General features: G+C 42.1%; 1 protein-coding gene across 3 annotated transcripts in view; it reads right to left on the bottom strand.

Annotated features, from left to right (window-relative positions):
* The window catches only part of LOC125292447 (nectin-3-like protein), a gene marked incomplete at its 3' end in the record, with an annotated part of 78,969 nt that overhangs the window by 16,986 nt on the left and 35,076 nt on the right, over window positions 1–26,907 (bottom strand). The window contains 1 exon segment of one of the 3 annotated variants that reach the window (XM_048239729.1): window positions 14,485–14,591. 3 annotated transcript variants of the gene reach the window in all.

Genomic DNA, 26,907 nt, shown 5'->3' with positions numbered 1-26,907 from the left:
TCTGGTTTTGAACAAATCACAGCACTGAAACAGCTCTCATTAAAGTTTCCAATGACATAGCCTCAACACAGATTCAGGTAAAACATCAGTCCTAGTGCTACTAGACCTTAGTGCAGCATTTGACACTGTTGATCACAATATTTTACTACACAGACTAGAACACTGGGTTGGATTTACAGGCATAGTTATCAGCTGGCTAAAATCATGTCTACAAGAAAGGGCTTCTTTGGTGCAATGGAAACTGTACCTCAACACCAGCCGCCTTGACCTGTGGTGCTCCCCAGGGTCGATCTTGGGCCACTATTATTCAACCTCTATATGCTCCCACTTGGACAAATCATTCAAAATAATTTGATTTCATATCATAGCTATGCAGATGACACACAAATTTACTTAGCTCTATCACCAAACGACTATGGTCCTCTTGAATCTATGTGTCGGTGTATAGAACAAATCAACACCTGGATGTCTCAAAATTTTCTTCAGCTGAACAAAGAAAAACTGAAGTAATTATATTTGGTAAAAATGAGGAAAAGACTTAGGGTTGCCACTCTCCTTGACACAAAAGAGTTGAAGGCAAAGGATACTGTTAAAATCTTGGTGTATTAATTGACAGTGATCTAAATTTCAACAGCCACATGAAAGCAATAACTAAATCAGCTTTTTACCACCTCAAAAATATTTCCAAACTCAGATGTCAAAACATGACTTAGAAAAACTCATTCATGCATTTATCTCCAGCAGGGTTGATTACTGCAATGGACTGTTCACAGGCCTTCCTAAAAATACTATTAAACAGCTTCAGGTGATACAAAATGCAGCAGCTAGGATTCTAACAAAAACTAAAAGAACTGACCACATTACTCTAATTCTTAAGTCCTTGCACTGGCTTCCAGTAAGTCACAGAATTGACTTTAAAGCACTATTGCTTGTTTATAAATCAGTAAATGGAGCAAGACCTAAATACTTGTCAGACATGCTTCAGCAGTACACACCTTCTAGTCCTCTCAGGTCCCAGGTGAAAAACCTGCTAGTAAAACCTACAGTTAGAACTAAACATGGTGAAGCAGCTTTTAGCTGCTATGCGCTCAGCTGTGGAACCAACTTTTGGATGACATTAAAAAGGCCCCAACTGTAGCCAGTTTTAAATCTAGACTTAAGACCAAACTGTTCTCAGATGCTTTCTGCTAACTGTGCCGAAGTTACAAATTCTGAATCTGCCTTGATAATTAGTCTACTTGGTCCAGTACTTTATTACTTTTTTACTACTTTTTGCCTTTGTTTTGCTTACTAATTATTCTTTATTTTTAAATGATTTTTACCTTGTGTTTTATGTTTTCTTTTTATTATGATCTTTACCTTTTAACTATTATTTTACTATATTGCCCTTCTATGCTTTTATTTGTTATTATTGTTTGGTTTTGTTTATGTAAAGCACATTGAATGACCTCTGTGTATGAAATGCGCTATATACATAAACTTGACTTGACTTGTCTAATATAGCATGTTAATATAGAAATGCAATCAACTTATCAATATTGAAATGGCTGAATCGGTGAACAGACAGATTCTTCTTCAAGTCTAACTTCAGCTGCAGTATCAAACTATAATGCTTCCCAGTGTGCATTTATTTATTTATCCTGTCATCTTTGGTCCTCCATTTTCCATTCAGTAGCGTGCAGCTGCAGCTCTCATTTGGAGTTGCCATGTTGTTACAGTCATTCATATTAATATATAAACATTGCAATGCTGAATCATTGTTATTTTGGACATACACGTTTGGTCTCAGTGGAAATGGGAAATAGCATGAGTTTGACTTTGGTATGAAGTTAACAGGAGGCAATGGAGGGAAACAAGTAGGCTGACAGCCTAGGCTACAAAGGCTACACAGGATTTATACTGTTTCTTCACAATTATTGGGTTGAACTCACACGGTGGTGTCATGTAAGGACCCTGTTCATGTTGCACAGCACTTGTTATGACATTTTGAGTCTAGGAGGCACAAAGGTACAGTTAAGAACATTCCCTCATAAGACAGCACCGATTTTTTTTCATGTTTTTCCTGACCGACAGTATTCCATGAACATGATCAACTGAGCTCCGTGTTCAAATTGGCCGGATTTCTCCTTTAATTTTGAATTTGATACCAGCAAAATGTTTCAAAAAAAGAAGTTGGGACAGGGGGTAACAAAATGCTGGAAATGTTGTGTAATGACAAAGAAAACAAAAGCAATGTTTCATAACTAATTAGGTCAATTGGCAGCACAAAAGAGCATCCCAGACAGGCAGTCTCTTAGAAGTAAATATGTGGGGGTATTCATCACTCTGTGTAAACATGTGTGCACAAATTATGAAACAATGTCATTTTAATGCTTCTTAACATGAAATTGTTAAGTATTTGGGAAGTTCATCATCTACAGGATATTATTAAAACATTCAGAGAATCTAGAGAAATCTTTGCAAACAAGGGAAAGAGCTGAAAAACAATATTGGATGGCTGTGGTCTTTTGGCCCTTACATGGCACTGCATCAAAACCAGGGGGTCGTTTCTAGAAAGTGTCGTCGGCTAACTTGCATCACAACCTTGGTAGTTCGCTCCGTCGTTCTTGGATTTGGTGTTTCTAGAAAAGGTAGTTTGAACTCTCAATCGCAAACAAGGATCCATTTATCACTGTGCTGATGTTAACAGTCTGTGAAGATTATAATACTAGCCTATCAAAAAGCAAGGCAACACTTGAATTAACATAAATTGTGTGAAAAGGAGAGATAGGATACGAACTCCGGTCGACCGCACAAAGTGCCGACGCTCTGCCGTTAAGCCAAGAGACTCCCAGGGCGGGAGTTTCATAGATGTGAGTGGTTGAAGTAGCACGTCAATAGATGATGGACAAGTGGCTTATCCAATCTTATGCAAGGATTTTTTTAATAAGGCCCAGCCTTCTGAAGCACCACTCCAATGGATCGATCCCAGATGGATGAGTTGAGGTAGGCGGAACGAAATTCATCTGGCGAGAGTAAGGTTATTAATCACTCGGTTTATATTAGAAAAATGTTGATGTAGGCCGTGACAGAGAATTTCTAGGGGGTTGGGTATTACACTGCCACTGTTTCCACCAATGATATGCATCGCTGCATCATCAACAACGTTGTTTCGAACTACGGTGTTCAAACGCCGGGGGTAGTGAATTGCAACACAGGTACGATGCTTTCTGGAAACAGGTGTAACAATGTCACTGTTTGGTCGCAAGTTATGTCGTACCATGGTGGCTGAACAACTTTGTTGCTAACTTTTCTAGAAACGAGCCCCAGATCTGTTTCCAGACCGGTCATTGTATGGGCTCAGGAAAACCTCTGATAACCATTGTCTATGTGCACAGTTTAATACTCAATTCAAAAACTACAGCCAAAATTGTATTGAGACATGATACAGAAAATACCACTGTTTTATCTGGGCCTGAGCTTCTTTTAAACGGACTGAGGTAACATGGGAAAAGGTCCTGTGGTTAGACAAATCAAAATGTGCAACATTTTCTGTTTGGAAATCATGGACTCACCTGGGAGAGGGCCTATCCAAGTATCCAACCTATTCAACTTGTTTTAATGCTCAGTTTGAAACCCAACATCTATGACGGTGTAGAAGAGCATTAGTGCCTACAGCATGGACATCTTGCACATTTGGCAAAGTACAATCGATTTTAAATGATGTATACAGGTTTTGAGCAACAGATACTGCTATCCAGGCAATGTATTTCCCAAGGAAGACCTTGAATATTTCAGGAATACAATGCCAAAATGAATTCTGCACATATTTAAACAGTATTTCTCCATAGAGGAAGAGTCCAGGTGCTACAATGGCCTATCTGCAGTCCAGACTTGTCAAATTAGGTGCATCATGGAATGAAAAACATGACTAAGAAAACCTCATACTATTGAGCAACTGAAATCCTATATCGGGGAGTAATGGGACAACATTTCATTCTCAAAACTCTAGTGATTGGTCTCCTCAGTTCCTAAACATTTACAGAATTTTGATAAATGAAGAGGTGAAGCAGTACAGTGGTAAACATTCCCTGTTCCACCTTATTTTGAAACGTGTTGATGGCATCAAATTCAAAATCAACATATATGTTCCATGAAATAGTCCAAATTTTCATTTTAAACATTTGATATGTTGTCTATGTCCTTTTTGCTGCTAAATATATCTTTACCAGACTTGTGTATGATCACATTCTGTTTTTATTTGCATTTTACACAACTTCCCAACTTTTTCTGATTTGGGATTGTAATAGCATATACATTATAGGCCTTTCATTTTGTGATAAAATTATATAAATAGAGCGGAGCTGCTATCCTCCCTGAATGAGTCCGAGGCTGTCATTCTGGGCGATTTTAACTTTGACTGGCTTTCCCCCGCAGCAGATTAATTTAAAGATCTATGGACAGAGTTAAGTCTTACTCAGTTGGTTTCATAACCCACCCGCCCGAACATGAAATTCCCCAGTCGCTCAACATTATTAGATCTCATTCTTACGAACAAACCGGAGCCAAACCTGTGTGTTCCCTATGGACTTTAGTGACCATTGCCCTGTAGGTTGCATTATAAATCACAGGAGAAAAGCTCAGGTTCTTTAGTGATTTTTAAAAAGTATTTTAGAAAACTTAATGAGGATGCTTTTTTAATGATTTGCAATCCAGTGAACTTATTTCCAGTGAATCCAGTGAACAATCAAGTTCAGTTTATTTCCAGTTCAATCCAGTGAATTTACAATTACTTTGTGGTAATGTCTGAAGTTCTACCATGGACTGTAACATTTTTTTGTGGAAAACATACCTTGGTTACCTTGTTTCAAGCCATTCTAGTGTGGTATTGAAAGCCTGCATGAAGACCCAGCTCGATTAGCGCCAGTTCTCATTAATATTCAACGAGCTAAGCTGCTTGACTCTGATTGGCTAACAGCTAGTAGGTTTCGTCCATAACATGACAGCCATTATCAACTAATTTTAGCTTCATGGCATGAACTTAGCTTGGCTAGCGAGTGCTAGCATTGTCTAAATGTGCATAAATAAAACCTGCTAGGCTAGCGAATTCATTAAACCTGTATAACATAGCACTTCCTTTCCTGACAATTAAGTTTTACTTACAGGCACTAGTCGTAGACTGTGATGGTAGCCTGCTCCAGGCTTCAACAGCAACCTTTTTGCAAAGCCTGTGGCATTGTTCCAAAAAACAAACTGAAGCCATTTGATCCTCAAGTCTGGGTTCTTGGGCAAAATGCATTGTTGAAGTCCGTTGACATTCAGCCATTCTTGCCTACGAAAACGGTCACAGAGCTAAACAAATTTTGTGGGCAAGGTCTCAACTGGGCGAGCTCATGAATAGTAATGAGTTCATCAATTCCACGTCAATCTGAAGAGCTTTTGCAATTGGCCTAGCTGTTCAATTTCACATTCACGACATAGCACAAACACATTTGGACCTAACATGTTAAAAAAAAAAAATACAAGTAAAAACGGTTTTGTGTGGCAGGGCACTTTTAAGTGTGGTAAGTCCTCATTTGGAGCATCACAGTCCCGCCCCTCCTCCGGGAGAGCTTAGTTTACGGAAGTAAATTTCCCATTCATTTCTCCCATTGACGTTTTTGGAAAAATCTGTATCAAAAGAGTTTTAGAGCATGTCTTAGGCTAATCAGCTACAGAGTAACTCATAAGCATACAACATATCATTTCGAAAGTGAAAAACTAAGAGAAAGTCCAAAAAAGTCAAAGGTACAAGACTGTGTACATATTTTCATTTCGGCCGAAGGAACTACTCATCCCATAAACCACCAGCCTCACTGAATAATATATAAGCAATGCACTAAACCAGCTAAATCATTTCCAACCCGGCGACAGCACGCAAAACCCTTTCCTCCAAACAGTGATTTTTATATAGTGAATGTGCAGTTAATAGCAGTTATTTCAGAGTGTCGTGCAAATAATCGTGTTTTTGTATTGAATGTTATATTTACCATCGTGTATTTTATATTGTGTGTGAAAGCGGTTAACGTTAGCAACATTGTGCAGTGCTTCGTATCTGACTGCCATCCTGATGCATGGACCGGTGCATGGTCTGCTCTTGGACCACCATATTCAGTTTGCTGTGAATTATTACGCAAAATGTTCATTAAATGTACGAAGAAGTATTTCGAGGTTAATGATTGATGATATGACTCGTACAGTATGAAGGCTACAGTAGCCTAGCTAATGTTAACTAGCATTACCAACCTCCTGCAAAACTCACCACTCTTATCCCTCATGCTGGCCCTTACAAAACCCACAAGCTAACCTCGACACACAACAGTCAATAATGTGACCCGATTTAAAGTGGTTTTCATCCCTTTGGACACTCTTGATTTCGATCCTTGAAACAGTGAAATATTCACGGGGCATGGACGGGTTTTAACCATTTTACTGCAGTGTCTAGCTGCTAGGGTGGTAGCATCCAGCTTGCATGTGCTATCAGCTAGCTAGCTCAAAGTTGAAGTACTTATTGAGATACAGGGCTTTTTATGCCACCGACTAAGTTGATGTTTCCTATAAACAACAATTCATGTTCATAGAAACAACAAGGTCACTAAAACATTATATTAATGTTAGCAGCATTATAATGACATTCTAATGTCTGAAAGGCTAATGATTAGCCTATCGGCTACCTGAAAAGTTAAGTGTTTAAACTAGCATTTACAGTGTTCTATTTGATGGTGTATTGGCCCTGACTAAGTTTGTGTGATATATAAACCACAATCCTTGTTGATACAAGTACCAATGTTCGTCTAGAAAGTTTTTATTCACATTAAGATTTTCGCCATAGGCAGTAAAAGACTCCGCCATCTTTGTCAATAATATTTGCTGATAAAGTTTCAAACTATGATTATAACGGCCTTTCCACCAATCAGAGGCATCACTGTGGGATTGTGGGATTGTTCAGGATTGTGGGTAATGAAGTACTTATCCAAGACATCGCGATTAAAAGACATTTATTTCAAAACAAGGTTAGTGCCCCTTGAATTTTCGCCCTCTATATGACCATATACAATCGCTTAGTACAGCCGTAGCTGGTTTTGAGTCTACCATGTGCAGTTAAGTTTTTATGGCTTATATTAACCATCTCTATGCATGTGGCAGTAATCCAGCAAAATTCTGGAAAGTGGTAAATACACTTAATGGTGTCTCTCCATCTACACCATGTTCCAAATTATTATGCAAATTGGATTAAAGTGTCATAAACAGGCTTGGAATTTCACCATTCTGGGGGCAAGGCCACTTGGCTTTCAGTTGGGCATATTTGGTGGGGGGCACAAAGAGGAGCCTCTCGCTGCAGCCTGCGGGAAGGCGGGGCTTGACATCAAGCCCAGCCCACATCCAAGTCAGCCATGTTTTTTTGTATTACGTCACGCAGTTTAAAATTGCTGGCGGCGAGAGGGAGGGAGGCAGTCAGCAGAGAGAGCCAGGACTCGCAACGAGACTGGGCGAGCTGCTTGTGCTACATTCTACAAACCAGCAACTTACTGCAAAACACGTTTTATTGTGTAATTCAACACATAAACTGTGGATTCAAACCAGTACAGCAACTTCTAAACAGCACCAACGTTTCCATAAGAACGCTGTTGTCACACTACTCATTCGTCAGATAGGAACTAGCTAGCTGGCTAGCTACCCAGCAAAGTTAACCACCCAGATGGCAATAGACTGCCGGCGGGCTATCGGTGGTCCGATAGCTGCTTGCTATCTGGGCAGTAGCCTATATTTGAGATGAGGATGTCGAGCTTGATCTAGCTGCTAACCGGTTAACGTTACACAATGCATGTTTCTGGTCCACCTGTTGTCAATAAAGCAAAATTGTTCCCTTTGTAGGCTATTTGGTTGTAATGGAGAATTCTTGCTGTTACACTGATAGTCCATGATAATGAAAACAACACACCATTCTACTTTTGAGGGCTAAATTAAATGAAATATGGCTGGTTTGGCGTTTGAACACATTGTCATCAATATTTAAAATGACCAATTTATGTGAATGTGCATGGTTTCAAAACCGAAATCAAATGAATAAAAAGTACACGAACCCAATTACAGTAACTAGCCTACATGAAAAAAAATTCACTGTGGTTGCATGAAATGTAATTTGTGTTTAGCCTAAATCATCAGTTTCTATCATCTAATATGAAACAATATACTATATAATTAAGCTAGCGGGTTGTCGGCAGTAGGCCTAAAAGCCAAAGCCGCATGGGGAGGGCGTAGGCAAAGAAAACATGGCTGAGTTGGATGTGGGCGGGGCTTGATGTCAGGCTGCAGCGAGCTGTACTTGGGCACAAAGGCCACATGTCAGGGCACCAAGGCCAAAGTTAATACAGTAGTAGGCTATAAAAATGATCAAAGTTGTATTCACTGCAGTAGACCTGCATCACTGTATGAAACATTACAAAAACATGAAACATTACATATAACTGTAAATCATCTGATCATCTAATATCTACCGATATCTAGGCTATATTTAACATTTATTTTATTTTTGGCCTGTTATGAAATCATGTATTGAACAATTTAAGCACAGCTCAGCTTTAAGAAACTCAAATAGCCTAGATGCATGCTTAGCATTTTGTGATCATTAAGGCTACTTTCACAAACTCTTAGTCAGCTGTCCTCTGATTTACTGATATCTAGGCGACATTTGTAATATTTATTTTGTATTTGGCCGTTATGAAATAATGTGGAACAATTTAAACACAGTGTAAAACTTAAATCCCAAATTTGGAGACATGCATGTATGTTGAAATTTACTGCAAATTCAAAACGGGATTACTCTTGAACGGCTAACTAGTTCAACTGAGAAGAATGGGTGAATTTGGACGCACTTTCTTTGTTGCGCTGTCACTTTCTCCACTGCGTAATTTGCGCTGTGAATGCTAAGATTGTTTTGACAGGCCATAGGCTAAATATATATCACTATTAAGCAAAGCAGAATATTTAAAGAAAGGGGCACCAAAGGCCACCGTGGCCTGTAAACCTCTGATTTTCAAAGGGCGTCCGCGACCCAGCATAAAGCTCGGCGGCCATGGCCGTCGTGAAATTCCTACCCTGGTCATAAACATTTATTTTTTTTGTTTTTCAATTGAACTCATGGATGGTAAGGTGTCTCAGGGTTCTTTGGATCACTGAAATCAATCTCAGACACCTGTGATAATTAGTGTGCCAGGTCAGCCCAATCAAAGGAAAACTAGTTAAGAAGGATGTTCCACATTATTAAGCATGCCACAGGTTTCAAGCAATATGGGAAAGAAAAAGGATCTCTCTGCTGCTGGAAAGCATGACATTGCACTACCTGGACAAGGTATGAAAACGTGGATATTTGCAGCATTATCGCGTAATCATCGTGCACAATGAAGAAATTTGTCGCTGATTCAGAGCACAGGGGGGTTTGTGCAGACAAAGGCATAAGGAAGGTTTCTGCCAGACAAATTCATAGGATTACGAGAGCTGCTAAAATGCAGCTGGTACCTTTGGAGTCCCGCAAACCTCAAGGTGTATGATCCTCAAGAAGTTTGGAAGTGTGCATAAATCTACTAATCGGCCACCCCTAAACAATGCTCACAAGCAGAAACGGTTGCAGTTGTCTCAGGAATACATGAAGACTAATTTTCAACAGTTTTGTTTACGGATGAGTGGCGTGCAACCCTAAATGGTCCAGTGATGGAGTAATGGATGGTTGGTGAATGGCCACCATGTCCCAACAAGGCTGAGACGTTAGCAAGGAGGTGGCGGAGTCATGTTTTAGGCCTGAAAAGAATACCTCTGGGTCGTTGGCTGCTATGGGCATAAAAGGAGAAACTAATGGTGTGGCCCCCATCTTCCCCTGACCTCAACCCTATTGAGAACCTTTGGAGCATCATCAAGCAAAAGATCTATGAGGGTGTGTTACTACTGGCTCAAATAGTACCAAAAGAGCAGGAGAGAGGGCGACAAACAAATGTCCAAGGGGTTTATTGTATAACGCAAAGGTTTACATAAACAAGGTTTAACTTAAAGAAACAAATTTAACACAAAGCAAGCCGCTCTCTCCCACGTGCCGCGCTATAACCAGGACCTTGTGGGACACACCTCGCGCGCCGGCACATCCCATCAATTAAGCACACAGGACCATGCCTAGAAATAGAGACAAGACACGGTGATACAGAACAGGAGAAATAGATGCATTGCAGGGGTAACCCCTTAAAAGACGGGTCTTGGAGGCTATTCTACATAACACCACAATCATAATGTGAATAAAGCTATAGAAATCTAAGTACACCAAATGTACAAAATAGTGCCAAAATTTGCAACATATCCATAAATATTTACATAATATTAGCCTGACCAGCCAGACCCACATTAAAATGTAGGGTCTGGGCACTCACCGCCTTGCAGTGCTCCAGTCATCCGAGGGTGGGATAATCTGTTGTCTTTCAGGAAATTCCCTCTGCACGCAATAGGACAGCACTGAGTCCCATCGTTTTTCCCACCAGCGGAGCTAGTTGGCTAGTTCAAACTTTTTGCCATTTTAAAACAAGCAACTCGTGTCACACTGTTGGCCAACAGCAACATCCATCTTCTTTGTTTTCAAGTAGCAGGGGAATTCAAGCCAAACGTTGCCCATCTCTCTGCCATCAATCATTATGAAAGCGACTCTATACGATTTGATTGGCCTAATAGAAGTTTAATTTTCGAGCTCACAAGCCAGCGGAGAGTTGCTAGACTAGCCCTGGAAGCAAATGTAATTTCCACTAGGGTGCGTCTAGATTTCTAGGCTAACAAAATATACCATTCTACAGAAAAAAAATCCACTTCAACCCCCTTTCCCCAAACCCATCTCACAACTGTCACAACTTCTGTAATCCGGGCCCTGGAAGACAGAAAAGAACAACAGAAAGAAAGGCATGGGTAATAAACAGCAAGGCATTAACCAGAGGGAGCACGGGACAAGGCATCTGCAATCACATTATCTGTGCCTTTAATGTGGCGAATATCCAAATGGTATGGTTGCAGAAAAAGAGCCCAGCGCATTAAGTGCTGACTTGGATTTTGAAGGGAGTGCAAGAAAGTTAACGGGTTATGATCACAGAAGAGAAAAGAAACCAGCTACATAGACATCAAAATGCTGAAGTGCCCAAATTAATGCCAAAGCTTCTTTCTCAATGACAGAATAATTTACCTGATAAGAAACAAACTCCAACCCCTGTGGAGTGATGAAACTGGACACCTCTCCTGTACAGTCAGTCAAAAGCACTTGCCAGTAGCCCTTAAGGAGGTCGAATTTGCTAACAAATGTGGCGGCACCAACTTGGTCTACACAATCCTCTATACGAGGCAACGGAACACTATCTGGTTTTGTGACAGCATTAAGTTTCCGATAATTGGTGCAAAACCTAAAGGTGTCTGGCTTGTTAACCAGAAGACAAGGTGATGCCCAGGCTGATGCAGAAGGTTCAGCCAGACCATTGTCGAGAAGGTACTCTACCTCTGCGTACAATGTGCTTCCACTTCTCTTGAGAAACACAATAAAAACGCTGCCTGATTGGGGAAACATCTATGTCATGTTCCAACAGATGCGTCTGAGTCGGAGTATCTGAGAAGAGAGTTGGAAAGTCATTAATTAAATTGATTAACTCAGCACACTTGTCCTCGGACAAGGGTTGCAGAAACTGTGGAAGTTGCTTCAATGTATCAGAATTGTGCAAAGGCGCACGCAAAACTCCATCATCAGGAGCTCTGATCTCCTCTTGCTCCTGCGCTGCCCCCGGAGAAACAAGAGGAAAAGAATTAGACAGATTGGCATCATCCGAACAGAGCTTGAGCAGGTTAATGTGACCTTATGAGTGGCAATTACATAATTAACATCTGAAACCTTTCTGGCAACAGTGTATGGGCCAGAAAACTTTTCCTGGAAAGGAGATGACAAAACTGGCAGAAGAGCAAGCACATTATCACCTACGGCAAAACACAACACTGAGTTTGCTTATCATACCGCTCCTTCATTTAGACTGAGTGTTCGTCAACTTCTCACGGGCCAACCTATCCGCCTCGTAAAGACGTGTTCTAAAACCATTTATATTATCACACAAGGCTTTTGGTGGCTCCTTGAGGTCCAAACCATCCATTAGGATGGCCAATGGCCCACGTACAGAGTGGCCGAAGACTAGATCATTAGGGCTGAACCCTGTACTTTCTTGAACCACCTCCCTAAAGGCAAGCAACAGCCATGTCAAACCTTCCTCCCACTCACGTCCCAACTCCATACAGTAAGCACGGAGAAGGGACTTCAGTGTCTGGTGGAAACGTTCAAGAGCCCCTTGGCTCTGAGGGTGGTAAGCTGAGGCTTTGTTGTGTTTAATGTGAAGCTGGCGTAAAACCTGAGCAAAGACACGAGACATAAAATTGGAGCCTTGGTCAGTCTGGACAACCTTTGGTATACCAAATATAGAAAAAAACTGAGAAAGAACTCTTACAATGAACCTGGTTGTAACTGAGCGTAGTAAGTAGGCAGCAGGATAAAGGGTTACCTGACACATTATGGTCAACAAATACCTAGACCTACCTTTAGCAACAGGCAATGGCCCTACACAGCCCAACTGTAAATGCTCAAAAGGACCAGCCACAACAGGTATTGGATGCAAAGGTGCAGGCTTTGTGAACCTGATTGGGCTTTCCACTCATCTCGTCATATGTGGCAGGTTTTAATATAGGCCGCAACATCTTTCTTTAATTTAGGCCAATAAAAATGACGCATAATGCGATAATATGTCTTTCTCACCCCCAAATGCCCCAACATGTCGTGAGCAGTCTTCAGCACCAGCTGTCGGATGGTGGTAGGCACAACAACCTGAAACCATGGTTCCCCCAGTGAAATGTTAGTTGAGGGTGTCCATTTTCTCACTAGCAAACCATCTTGAACAGAATAACCATGAGCCATGAGTCTCAAAACACTCAGCAGGAATAGCTTGCTCAAACAACGAAGACAGAGATTGATCCTCAAGCTGTTCCTTAACTAGCTCTTCATGAGATAGTCAAGGGAAAATCTGGTAAAGCAAACCTAGTCTTTTCTGCAGTTGCCTTAACTTCCAGGGCCTCCACCGCAGCAGCATGACTAGCAGCACGGGTCCCAGCACAAGCAGCAAACACCCTTTTAAACAGTCATCAGGCTCATTCCTCAGCTGAAGAGAATCTGTCATCACAGGAAGAGGGTTACTCTGCCAAACACGCCCACCAGCCAGATTATTCCCTAATATAACAGACACCCCATCAACAGGGAGGGCAGAGCGTACTCCCAACTCAACCTCCCCCTCTTCTCCCAGACCTTGAGGAAGAAGAAAACGGCAAACTAGACTCCAAAATAAAGGACTCTGATGCTACTGTATCACACAGGATTTTTACAGGTAACTTCTCCTCACTGCCAATTAGTGAAACAAATCCATTTGAAATGAATGGAGTGTAATTAGGCTTCAGTTTGTTAGGAAGTACAACATCTGAATTAAAAGGCGACACAGCTAAAGCAGCAGGTTTCACAAACGAATAACGAGCTTTGGCCTTTGACTTTAGCACTGGACAGTTCCCTTTCCAATGACCTTTCCCTTGGCAATAACGTCAAACTTGCTCTGCATCAGATGTAGCACCTGACTGGTCTTGACTAACTGGCAGACGTTTGGAGTTTTATGACGAAAAGAAAACACGTCTCTTCGTCTGTTTGCTGAACGCAGATGTTCGCCAAAATGAGCTTTATGCGTTAGTTCATATTCATCTACCAACACTGCAGCATCGGCCTCGTTCGCAGCTTGTGTTTTTCAGCAATATATGTCCACCCTCCAGACCTCTCAGGTCTCAGGCGAAAAAGTTCTTAGTAAAACCTGCTGTTAGAACTAAACAAGGTGAAGCAGCTTTTAGCTGCTATGAGGCTCAGCTCTGGAAACAACTTTCGGATGACATTAAAGAGGCCCCAACTGTAGCCAGTTTTAAATCTAGACCAAACTGTTCTCATATGCTTTCTGCTAACTGCACTGAGCACATTGAATGACTTCTGTGTATGAAATGTGCTATATAAATAAACTTGACTTGACATTAGAACAAAGTTGCAGGGGCAATAGATACATTTTAGTGATTGCTGATTATGCGACAAGGTATCCAGAGGCGTTCCCACTGCATAACATCAAAGCAAGGCAAGTGGCGAATGATTTTCTTCAGCTGGTCTCACGGGTGGGGGTTCCTAAGGAAGTGCTGACAGATCAGGGGTCTAATTTTACATCTACTCTGCTTAAGCAAGTGTACAAGTACTTAGGAATCAAAGGTCACTCCATACCACCCTCAGGCCAATGGTCTTGTCAAAAGATTCAACAAGACCCTGAGCAAGCGGACCGGGGGCAAGTTCGCAAGTTTGTGTCAGACTCTGGGTCTGACTGGGATGTTTGGCTACCTTACCTGTTATTCACCTACAGGGAAGTCCCGCAGGCGTCCACTGGCTTCTAGTCGTTCGAACTCTTGTAGGGCCGGAAGGTGAGGGGGCCACTCGATGTCCTGAAGGAGGCCTGGGAGGGATCAGGAGCCAGAGCGGAAGATGAATGTCCTGACATATGTGCTGAAGATGCGTGACCAAATGCAACACCTTACCGAGCTGGTGCAAGGGAATATGCAGACTGCGCAAGCCAAACAGCGTAAGTGGTATGATTACTCAGAAGTGAGAATGTGTTGTTGCTTCCCACGTCTGAAAGCAGCTTACTTGCAAAGTGGCAGGGGCATAGTGGCATATGTAGTCCAATAGCGGGCGGGCAAGGTCACATATGAAATAAACATGCCAGATAAGAAAAAGCAAAATCAGATTTTCCACATAAATATGTTAAAGGAATGGCACCCTAGAGAGAGAGCGGTGGTGCAGCACCTGTTTGCCAGAGCCATCGGAGAAGAGGAAGAGATAGATGAGCAGTACTTCCCAGTCAAGCGTGAAGAAGATGCAGAGATAAACCTGGACCACCTCTCCAAGGCCCAACAGCAGGAACTGAAGGCATGTGTGCCTGAGGGGGTGTTCAGCGGCATGCCAGGCAAGACACAGCTGGCAGCGCTCCACATCAGGCTGAAGGCACCTGGTCCAGTCCGGCTCCTGTGCTAGTGGATTCCAGCTCAGCTTCTCCCAAAGATCAAGGAGGAGATTGACTCCATGCGGAACATGGGAATCATTGAGCCATCAACCAGTGATTGGTCGAGTCCGGTAGTGCTTGTGCCAAAGAAAGATGGGACCTTAAGGTTCTGCATGTACTTCAGAAAGGTAAACTCAATTTCTACTTTTGATCCATACCCGATGCCACGGATCAATGTGTTGATTAACCGCCTGGGCAGTGCCAGTTTCCTAACAACATTAGATCTCAGTAAGGGATACTGGCAAGTTCCCATGGCCACCCTGTTTGGCTTTTAGCAGTTCTGTTATATGCCTTTTGGCCTGCAGGGGGCACCGGCAACATTCCAGCACCTCATGGACCAAGTGCTCGAGGGGGCGGAGGAATAATCCTCTGCATACATCGATGATGTGGTCATCTTTTTTATGTGAAGGCCGTGCTGAGGAGGTTTGGAGGCAACACCGAAAACAGACGTGAATTGCCGTGAAATTGACGTGGGCACTGCTTGGCAGTCATCCCCCCATGACCCCCTCCTCCTAATTCTAGGGGAGGCTTTAACATGTAAATGAAAATGCTGTGAGCTATACAAATGCAAATCAGGGTAGCAGGGGGAGCTTTACCCCAGGTGATATTTTTCTAAAAGGTATTAACTTAATTTTAAGAAAAGCTCTGGTATAAATAGATCAGGCTCAGTAAAGCATAATTATACTCTTAAATTTTAGCTTGAATTGATTTATCTATTTTTTTAATTTGTGCAATTTTAACAAAGACTATTACAAACAATAGAACAAGTGCAAAAGAAAGTGCAAAACAACAAAATGTGCAAATGTGATCAGTCACTACAAGCCATCCTCTTTGGCTTTAAAAAGAACATTTCAAGGGCCCTTTGGTAATTGCACTGTTTTACTATTGGACCATTAATGCTTATCTTCATGCAGGCTGTCAGACTTCTTGCCCTGCAGCCTGTTCCGCAAGTCTGTCCTGATCTATACACCGAGAGTAAATGAAGTTTAGATTATTTTATAGTTTTGTGTAATATGAATGGAATTTGAGCGCGGAGCCCTTTTAAATTTAGAGGCCGGAGCAGCCGCTCTGTTCCACTCTGATACCGCTGATACCACGAGTCTGAGGCTTGCCCAAACCCACCCAGAATTCATGTCTTCCTAATAAAACCAAGACTGTTACATTTCAAAGATATTGGCCATATAGCCTAAGTTCGTTGATGGGGATGGAGTTAGCTAAATAATTTAGAAAGTATACGCATAGCCACGGGCGGGCCTGGACGGGGCTAGGCCCGTCTATTTGTCAATCTTGCCCCGTCCGATTAGAGGGCTTTCCTTCGCTTTCGCCACCATCTTAAAAAGACGCCAAAGTCAACACTGCTTTCCGGCTCAGGTGGCTGTTTACTCGGCCGCTTCCCGCTCAAATTGGGTCAGGTAACTCCGCTCAATTTCACTCCCTGCTCCACCTAAAAATCATCCCACCGCAATGAAATCACTCCATTCTCGCTCCAATTTAAAAGAGGGAGAAATAATCTACAAGTCGAATTGTCACCTTAAACAGAAAACTTAAATCCCAAAAAACTAAGAGCAACGGCAATATATTTCACTCAGAACATTTATTTTAAAAGATAGTGCAACAACAAACACGCTTGGCAACATTAATACACATAAGCCTAAAACTAAAGGGATCAGTGGGATTAATTGCCTAAAGAATATAGGCTTAGCATCCAAGTTTTACTTTAGTCTTCTACTTGATATGAAGCATATTCAAATTGCTCACGTTTTTCTTTGCTCTCCGTGGCACACTTATGTTTCCGCGAAATGTGTCCTCTTAGATTCCAAAATGAATCTTTACTCACTGAAACTGTGTCACCACATGGCTATTCTTGCTCTACAATGTCAGTATCTAGTTGTTTTGTAGGAATAGTACACTTGTATGACTTATCAGTTTCCTTTCTAACAGTAGCGTAGCCAGAAATGTTCAAATGGGTGGGCACAGAAAAATTTGATCACAGCTGACAAATTACGCAGAAACATTTTCAACTGGAGCAAAACAATGCATGAATGTAGCTTCTGTGCATCACATGAAACACAATTGAGACAATAGATTGACCATATTGAAAAACTGCAAAGCCTCATCATAGGCATTTATGACATGAAAAGTGGAACTTATAGAACGAAAAAGACAAATTACGCAGTCGGCTACAGCTGCTGGAAGCGAGACAGAGTGTGCTAGCTAAGGAAGAGGTGGACCTTTGGAAGTGCACCACCATAGACCTGATATCTGATGAGAAAGACGGCATCGTTGGCGGGATGTCTGGATGGATTGTACAACCTCCGTCCTATCGCAGCCAGGAGCTCACTGAGCTCTATGCCACACTGCAGTCAAGATTAGAGGCAACTCCGAAGTAGCCTACAGGACAATGCACCACAGACGTCAGCAAAATGGACCAAATTCAGACAGAATGCCGCCAGTTAGCCTACCTACTGCTCCGAAGCAGCAAACAGCCACACTTCATTCATGTCCTTGATGGTAATAATAGTGTAGTAGCCTACATAAGATAACAATGACATGAATATACAACATAATAGCATATCATAGGAATATGGGGTTTACACTTATAATGACCCAGGGTGACCAATAGTGACACATCAGCCAACCAATCACGAGTGATTTTTCTTGTTTAAAAGTATTGGTTTCATCCAATACTGAGTAAGGAAATTCAAGCCAGGCCTGGTCAGGCGCGTTTCGCTGCCATTCATATGCTAATTAGAGCCATTAGTACTCCGCAAGCTCTCAACATACGTCACAGTTCTTTTCCAGACAAACGCGACGTTCATATGCTGTAAATTGTCATTAACTGCCGAAAATTAGTCAGATTTCCGGGCATTTACGGGGACCACTTTTCATGCAGTGGCAATAAAGGGATTGCGCCGTGGCAAAGCGGAAGGGATTCCTGTAGAGGCATTACAAGCTGCTTTTGAAACCTCAACTATCATGCTTCACCAGCTGATCAAACAGATATGGGAGGAAGAGATCATACCAACGGATTGGAAGGACAGCCTCAAGTCGAGAATTGGAAAAGCTAGAGCAGCATTCAACATCCTAATCAAGATCTGGAGAACAAAAAAACATCTCTCTCAAGACCAAGCTTAAAATCTTCAACTCCAATGAAAAATCCATACTTTTGTACGGATCAAAACATGGAACACCACTACCATCATAAGCAAGCTGCAGTCATTCATGAACCACTGCCTAAGATGCACCCTTGGGATCTTCTGGTCAAACACAATTAACAACATCAACCTGTGGGAACACACCAACCAGGAACCAATAGAAGTACAGATGTAAAGGAGAAAGTGGATCTGGATTGATTACACAATGATAAGAAACAAAACAGCAATAACCATCCAGGCACTGACATGGAACCCACAAGGCAAACGAGGGAGAGGTGGTCCCAAGAACACCTGGAGAAGATGGCCTAAGACAGACAAGGGTGAAGGCAATTCATCAATGGCCTATGCAGGGGCATTAGAGTTCTCAACGGGTCGGGTCGGCCCGACAAACCCGACGGGACCCGGTCGGGTCGGACATCATCACTGCTGTTCATCGTAAAGAAAGTTCACCGTCGCTACTACAGGAGTGGGAAAATCAGAGGTCTGGAAAGTGTTTGGAGTGGTGCTGACTTCTGCTGGAAATTCTACAGGTTATGTGCAATGCTCAAAATTGCAAGGTGCTTATGAAATATGTGACCCTGCAAGGCGAAACCAGTCACTTTGGTAAAATTGACAAAATTAAGTCATTGTGCTCACATGAACGGCCATAAACTAAGCTTTCCAACAATATGTATATCGAGGGTATTACAAAAAGTATCGCTAGGATAACCGCGTCTAAAGTTGGCATGGTTCTTCCGTGACGATACGCCAAAAGAGGAGAAAATCACCGTTTTAAGTAAATTGTCACGCTAATGTGTTGAATCTTCACCTAAATAAAGTCAGGGTTTAACAGTCAAAACGTGTTTTACGTCAGGCCGCGTTCAGGCAGATAATTCATGTTGATGTGTCAGGTTACATCGGGTCCGGGCTTTAAAAGCCATGGGCCGGATCTGGTCGGGTTGTAATTTTCAGGCCCATTGAGGGGAATAACTATCGGTAAACAGTGTACGCAGTTGCTTACGGGCCTGGTCCAAACAGGGGCCCGCATCACGCTGGAAATACATGATTGACGGCCGGGCCCCCTATCGCATTAATCGACTTGCGACCGGGCCTTTCACTGTAAAACGTTCCCTCTAAGAATGTCATCTGACTACATAAATACATGTATAAAGTAATTACACAAATTTATTGGAATAAATAATGTCAACAATAGGGTTGGACAACCAAACATGGTTCTAAAATGGCATCGATGCCGACGCAAACGGTAGTAACGGCATCGAATAACAACATGGATTTCGGTGCCTCATTTCGGTGCTTAAACAGGGTTTTTTTTTTATTTATTTTTTTATACGAGGCACATACGAGGCATCACTGCATGTCATGCGCCATCTCTAATGTCTTGCTCTGATAGCAACACATCCAGATACAGTTAGCTAACATAAACACTGGATGTATAAACCAGACTGGTGCACCACATAGGCGAGTGGACAGTGTTTGACAGCTTGCGTGAGCCCAGCTTACTTTAAAACGATATCGCAAGCTCCTGTCAAAATCTAGCAGTGGGCCTAACTACACACAAGCAAAAGGCTATGAAACAACATCAACAGTAGCCTATATGTTACACAATATCCTTGCTAATGCGCTAACTGGCATTTATTTGAAATGTCATCAACAAAGGTGTAAGGTGAAAACTTTATTTCACGGTGTGTTCTAAACAACATAATGGCATGATATTAATCTTTCATGTACATGAGGCTCATATAGCATCACAATGAATATGAAGATCATGGTAAAAGTTCGCTGGCAAAAACATAAATGTAGGTTACATACCTGATGTCACTGAGCTGTCAAAGAGGCTAAACTCTCTCCGTACGTTATCGCTAATTAAACTCTGCTGACTGGTGTTAGCGCATAGCCATAGTTGCTGTTAAAATGCCTACTAGGCTAGCGCTGGGAATCTAAACACTTCAACACCGATATATAGCCTAACGTGTGCAAAACTATTGCGTGTTATGGATTAAGACATTAAATTTCTTGGCAGTGTGCTGTAAGTATGTTGTGTGTTGGAGAAGCTTCCTGATGAAATAATGTGCTGTGTATGTAGGGGGGGGGCAGTGTGCTGTAAAGTATGTTGGGGATGTGTGTTGGAGAAGCTTCCTGATGAAATAATGTGCTGTGTATGTAGGGGAGAGGGAGGGGGGGGCAGTGTACTGCAAGTATGGTGAAGGGACTTACTATTGCAAGCAGAGTACTGTATGTATGATGTATGTGAGTGATGACAGTGAAGATGTGTGTGTGGGCGGGGGGGAGTGGAGCAGTGACTGTGCTTTGTGTGTGTGTGGGTAGGTGGGGGCAGTGTGCTGTGGGGCATGTAGAGGGATGTGTTGAAGATCCTGAAGACAATGTGCTGTGTATGTAGGGGAGGGGGGGGCAGTGTGCAGCAAGTATGTAGAGGAGGCTTACTGTAGCAAGCAGTGTGCTGTATGTATGTGAGGTGATGACAGTGATGATGTAAGTGTGTGTGTTTTTGTGTGTGTTGGGATGGGGGTGGGGTGGGGGGGCAGAAAGGCTAGGCAATCAAGGACATGGGTAGATGGAGGAGAAATCAAAATAATAAATAAAAAGTTCTATGGAGATGTGCAAAAGTTGGAGAAAAGATGTGTGTGTGTGTTTTGACGTGTGATGAAATAAGAAAATAAATAAAAGGTCTGTGTGAAAGTGTGGGGGTCATGAGTGCTGAGGAGTGAATGAGTGCAAAGTCAGTATAGTGTGAGTTCAGAGTTCGGATGGCCTGGGGATAAAAACTTCTCCTGAGTCTCTCAGTTCTGGCTTTGTGACTACATAGGCGTCTTCTTGATTTCAGCGGTAGGAATAATCCCCCCGAATAATTTTGACACGCTGGGAAACACTTAAACAGGATGTGTAGTTTTAGGGAGCGCCAGATTGTATGCATTAGAAGCTGAGACAGTTGCTAGCACACAGATTAGCAGAGGTCACCCCATCCATTATCCACCCAGACCAAACAGGCTTCATTAAAGGTAGAATTTCATCCACCAACACCCGCAGACTGTTAAATATAATGCATCACTCTACAAATTTTCAAGATAATACCATCATAGCAACTCTGGACGCAGAAAAAGCTTTTGATAGGGTGAACTGGAATTTCCTGTTTTCCACATTAGGGGAGGTTTACTGGGAGTCGCGTTCATTAACTTCTATACACCTCTCCTTCAGCTACAGTAATCACCAATGGACTAACATCACAAAGTTTCACTCTTCACCGGGGAACTAGACAGGGATACCCACTCTCCCCTCACTATTTACAATCTTCATTGAACCCCTAGCAGCTGCCATCCGTCAGAACCCCTCATCAAAGGTGTCCAGACTCCATATATGCATCACAAAAATCAGCCTTTATGCTGACGACATTCTTCTCTTTTTCTTCAAGACCCCACAACATCAGTAGAAGAAACCATCAAACTCATTGACACATTCTCTAAAATTTCTGAACACTCAATCAATTGGAATAAATCTGCAGTTCTCCCATTACATCCCAACAGCTGGGATGTGACAGCCAACTCTCTTCACCTATCCCACTCTGCACTAACTATATCCCTTACTTAGGGATAAAAGTCTCCCCAGGCTGTCAGACTTATTTAGCCTAAATTATTCCCTCTACTCACTTCAATAGATGATGACCTTCAACGCTGGAAGAACCTCCCATTATCCATCATGGGCAGAATCTCAGTAATCAAAATGACAATACTGCCCAGAATAAACTATCTATTCTCTATGATTCCAACCCAGCCCACCACCCTCTGGTTTAAGTCTCTCGATTCATTAATCACTAAATTCTACTGGAAAGATAAGACCCCAAGGATCAAACTTGCCACTCTCCAAAACCAAAAGCAATGGGAGGACTAGAGGCCCCACACTTCCAGCACTATGCCCTGGCCAACCAGCTCCACTTCATCCACAAATGGCTACACCCCACCCCCCTCAGACAACACCTGGTTAGACCTAGAACAAACAATCTGTAAAGAAATTAAAATCTCAGATCTCCCCTTTCTGCAGTCAGTCGGGTCAAAAACATCCATCCTTCAAAGCCCCAACAATTTCAGCTACTCTGACAGCCTGGTGGAGATTCTACCACATCACTGATTCACCTATAGCACCATCAATTCGCAAGACCCGATTTGGAATAACCCAGATTTCACCGTCAATAAAAAACACTTAACTTTCACACATGGATGGGAAAGGGCATCACTCACCTTCAACACATTCTTCAAGACAATAATCTGGCCTCATCTCATTTTCCTGTTTGGTCCAGAAGCACGGCATCGAGAGTAAACACTTCTTACAATACCTGCAAATTAAATCATCTATCCTAGGAAAAATTAACATCCAGACAGCTAACCTTGACATTCCCCCACCAATCTCAGAGCTGCTTAATATTCCCTCTCCCAAAAAAATACTCTCCCAAATTTACAAAAATTATATCTCGTTCAGAAAAACAATTGGCCTGCCATATCACAAATGGGAATCAGACTTATCAATTACTCCCCGGTGCCGACTTCTGGACCAAAATGTGCAAAACATCTACCTCATGACAAAGAATAGTAATCTACAACTAATACAATACAAGGTTCTTCACAGATTCCACTTCACTGCACATAAATTGGCTAAAATGGGGTTTGGCTCGGATCTTTGCACTCACTGCACACAAAATAACCCAGATACATACATTCATGCGGTTTGGCATTGCACTCCAATCAACCACTTCTGGGTGAGTGTCACAAATCTCTCTCTTCCATCTTTGGCTGTCACATCCCAGCATCCCCTTCCTTATGCATACTTGGTGATACATCCACAGTCAATTTAAGCAACTCCTGCAATAAAACACTGCTGGTAGCGCTGACTATCGCCAAGAAAACAATCCTCATGAACTGGAAATCTAAGAAAAAAAGCTCACATCACTCATTGGAAAAACTTTTATATCATTAGAAAACCTATCAACTACAAACCTAATCAATACTCAGGATATAACCTCTCCTTGGTCCCCCTTTATCACCTACTTACAGTCCTGACCCTCTTTGCCTGAGTTCCATCTCCACACCATCATAACACACTTCATCAACAGATACACATATCATCGAACACTGGGCAGGGGAGGGTAGCTGGAACTATTATAGTTATTATTATTATTATTATTATTATTATTAATAATATAAATAGCATCCCCTTCTTTCCCTCCCCCTTTTATTTACATTCTCTGATAACTTTACTAATTTCACTCTTTCTCTCTGCCTCTCCCATCGTTATTCTGACGGGACCCCATTGGATGGCTTGGGAGACTCGGTCCTGGCGGGTCGCTGTGTGGTTTTGGCATTGGTTGGGTCCTGTGGGTTATCTATTGGCCCTGGGCCCCCGGTGTGCACCCTCCTCATACGCTCATGCACACGCCTTGTCCTGGAAGCACACAGCACACTTTACTCTCTTTTAATTGCACTACATGTTAGGTGACATACATAAACAAAAACTACAAAACAGGCTAGGGTAAGAGTGGAGTGCAGGTAGATGCCTCATCAGGTGTCTATCTGCATGCCTCACTTATTTTAATGCACACATTGTTGAGGCATACATCTTACACAGGGTAAGTGTGGTGTGCATGGGGAAATCCTGACAGATATTCACCATGCATGCCCACTTCTTTTAATGCTACACTCTAGATAGACCCCTCAACCTAGCCATTCACATACTGTACATATTTAGGTCAAGAGTGGCGTGTTGGGTGAAGGTCTGGGGCGAGATGTGGTTGGTCGTGGTAGTGGGGATGTGTGCATATGCTGGGGCCTGGGGGCTGATGGGTGGCACGCAGGTCCTCCCCTCTGTCAGCTCGTCGCGAGTAGTATAACTGCAGGGGGGCTGGGTGGAACTGTGGCCATTAATGGGTGCCCAGGTTGGCAATTAGTCAGGCAATCAACCAGGCAATCAGTTATTCCTATTATTATACTTATCATTAATAGAATAATTACAGCCTCTCCTCTGAAAGAGCCCCCCCCTATGTTCCAGCTTCTCTCCTGGCCCAACAGCAAGCCAGCCTTATACATATGCACACACACACACACACACACATACATCCTCACATACTCACTACCCCTCACCCCCATCCCCACCCCATCCCAACACCACCTCATTCACACTCTCAGAGCTACCATCCGCACCCCATCCCCCTTCTTTTCATTCCGTCATCAATTTCATCCCTGATAATCATATCTGTAATCATCCTGGACATAAAATCATCCTTAGCCTTTCTGTTATTACTGTTATGTTGTGTTATGTTTGTGGAAGCCAAGTCAATGTGATGTCTTGTTAAGTTACAGTATGTGTTTATGTAATGCACATCTGTTTGTCGTATGTAGTATTCATGTGCATGTCGTAGTGATGCATTTTCTGTAATGTCAATGATGTTTGCAAATAAATTTAAAAAAATTAAATTAAAAATTAAATTAAAAAAAAAGAAGCTGAGACAGTTGGATTCACAGGTGACACCTGTGCCAGTGTTCTGATTAGCCGGGAACTACTCTGGGAGCTTAACAAAGCCTTTAGCTGGCTTTAGGCCATTATGACATCACAGCCATTCAAGTCTATGGGGGAAAATTAGCTTTTTAACATTTTTAATCCCCTATTTCTCAAAAAGTATAAACTTTTAAAAAAAATCTGAAATAACAACTCTCTTGCCCCACTCCAACCAACGGTTATTTCAACATGTCTGTATGTTAAGCGGTTAGAGTCGCATTCATTCTTGAAAAGGTTAAAAGAAAAGGTTATAAGAAGAAGAAGAAGAAGAAGCCAGGAGATTTCAAGATAGTGGATTCCATCCACTATAATTACCAAAAATAGGAAGCTTCTTTAAAGGTCTCATTCACTGAGAAACCGTTTAATACTTGTTACTTTCGAAATACTATAGCTCACTCCAAGTTGTATATGCATGCTGTACATGAAAATGATCTTCTACCCCCATTGCCCGCATTAGCCAATGAAAGAAAATACACGGAAAAACAAGCGAATCAGAAAGAGCCCTTCCCAATGAGGCCAAAGGGAAACTGATTATTCATGGCCTCGCCCACCTTGGCTTGTGACCCTACAGGAAGACTGGAAGATTTTTGGCGGCTGGGGATTGTCTCTCTGCAGCTAGTAGGAGTTAACAGCAAGTTGCTAACATGGTGGAAAAAAATCGCGTGCCTGTGTTATTTGTGGCAATAACACATCAATGTTGTAACGCCTTGCCTTAGAAAAACATGAGTTGAGGGAGAAATGGTTGATTTATCGTTGGAACACCACCACTAAGTAGTGCAACATTAGTTCTGTGTTCCAATCATTTGACCACACTCACTGCCTACAGTTAGAAAGTGGTTTTGCAAGGATGTTCTGAAAACCTGGTTCTGTACCGTCATGATGATCGACCACCAGCTCACAGGCTGTAAGTACAAACAAACTTTTCCACCTAACTGTCTGTTACAAAATAGCATGTTCATATTCTTCCGTTAGCATGCATGAAAAAGAGTACAAGCTAGGCTTAGGCTAGCCTATATTACAGGAAGCTACACCAGGCAACGTAACTGAAGTGTTCTGTTGGCGATGTGTAAAATCAGAGAATGTCTAATAGGAAGGGCTCTGGTAAAATCCATTAGAGGAATGGTCTATTTTCCTCAACGCAGCCTACAGGCCACTAACTGCGCCAGGTGTAGCTACTTCCATTGATTAGGCCTATTGGAAGCTAATTGTTGCAGTACATAACGCGAACGGAATGCTTCAGTTACGTGCCTGGTGTAGCTACACTCATAAGAAACTGACCACACTACCCAGAGATTTAGCTTGTTGAACCTATAATCTAACCTAAGTGTTAAACCACAAATAATAATATTAGCAACAATATCTTATGCTCAACTAAGTAACGGTATTGTTCTAGTCTAAACAGGGAAAATCAAAACACAATACCCGTGCACTATTAGGCTAAGTTGCTATCACTAGAGCTCAGGTATTTACACTTCAGTCTAATTTATGTCTTCTTGCCATTATTACATTGACCTTTGTAGGCCTACAATGATGTTTTGTTTGATTACTTGCTGTTTTACTTAGTGTTTTGTATGTCTTCCAGAGCACATCCTCATGTCCAGGCTACACAGCTTTCTAGCCTACATTAGGGTCATCATGTTAGAAGCAAAGGTTTGTGATCTAACTTTTATTGTTGTGCTAGTTAGTTTCTAAGTCTTTTTCTAGTAGGCTAATTGGGAAAGTCAATTCATGGATTTCAGGTCATTTTCCACAGGTGTATAAAATCAAGCACCTCGATTATGAATGTAGACTGCATGGTGCTTGATTAATACACCTGTGTAAATGGACCTGATGAAACCCATGAATTGCATAACAGATAGAATTGATATTTGCGAATGTCTTCTTGTGGGTGTGCTATTTAGTAAATCATACAGTACACCTTACCACAGTGACTAAAATATTTGTTTCCATTGTGCCAGTACAGTTTTGTGTGAGATAGTGAATGTCCTGTGTACTAT

Source organism: Alosa alosa, chromosome 3 (genome assembly GCF_017589495.1).
Source record: "Alosa alosa isolate M-15738 ecotype Scorff River chromosome 3, AALO_Geno_1.1, whole genome shotgun sequence".
NCBI classification, from domain to species: domain Eukaryota; kingdom Metazoa; phylum Chordata; class Actinopteri; order Clupeiformes; family Clupeidae; genus Alosa; species Alosa alosa.
Note: the sequence above shows the minus strand (reverse complement) of the source record. Positions and strands in the feature narration are given on the sequence as shown.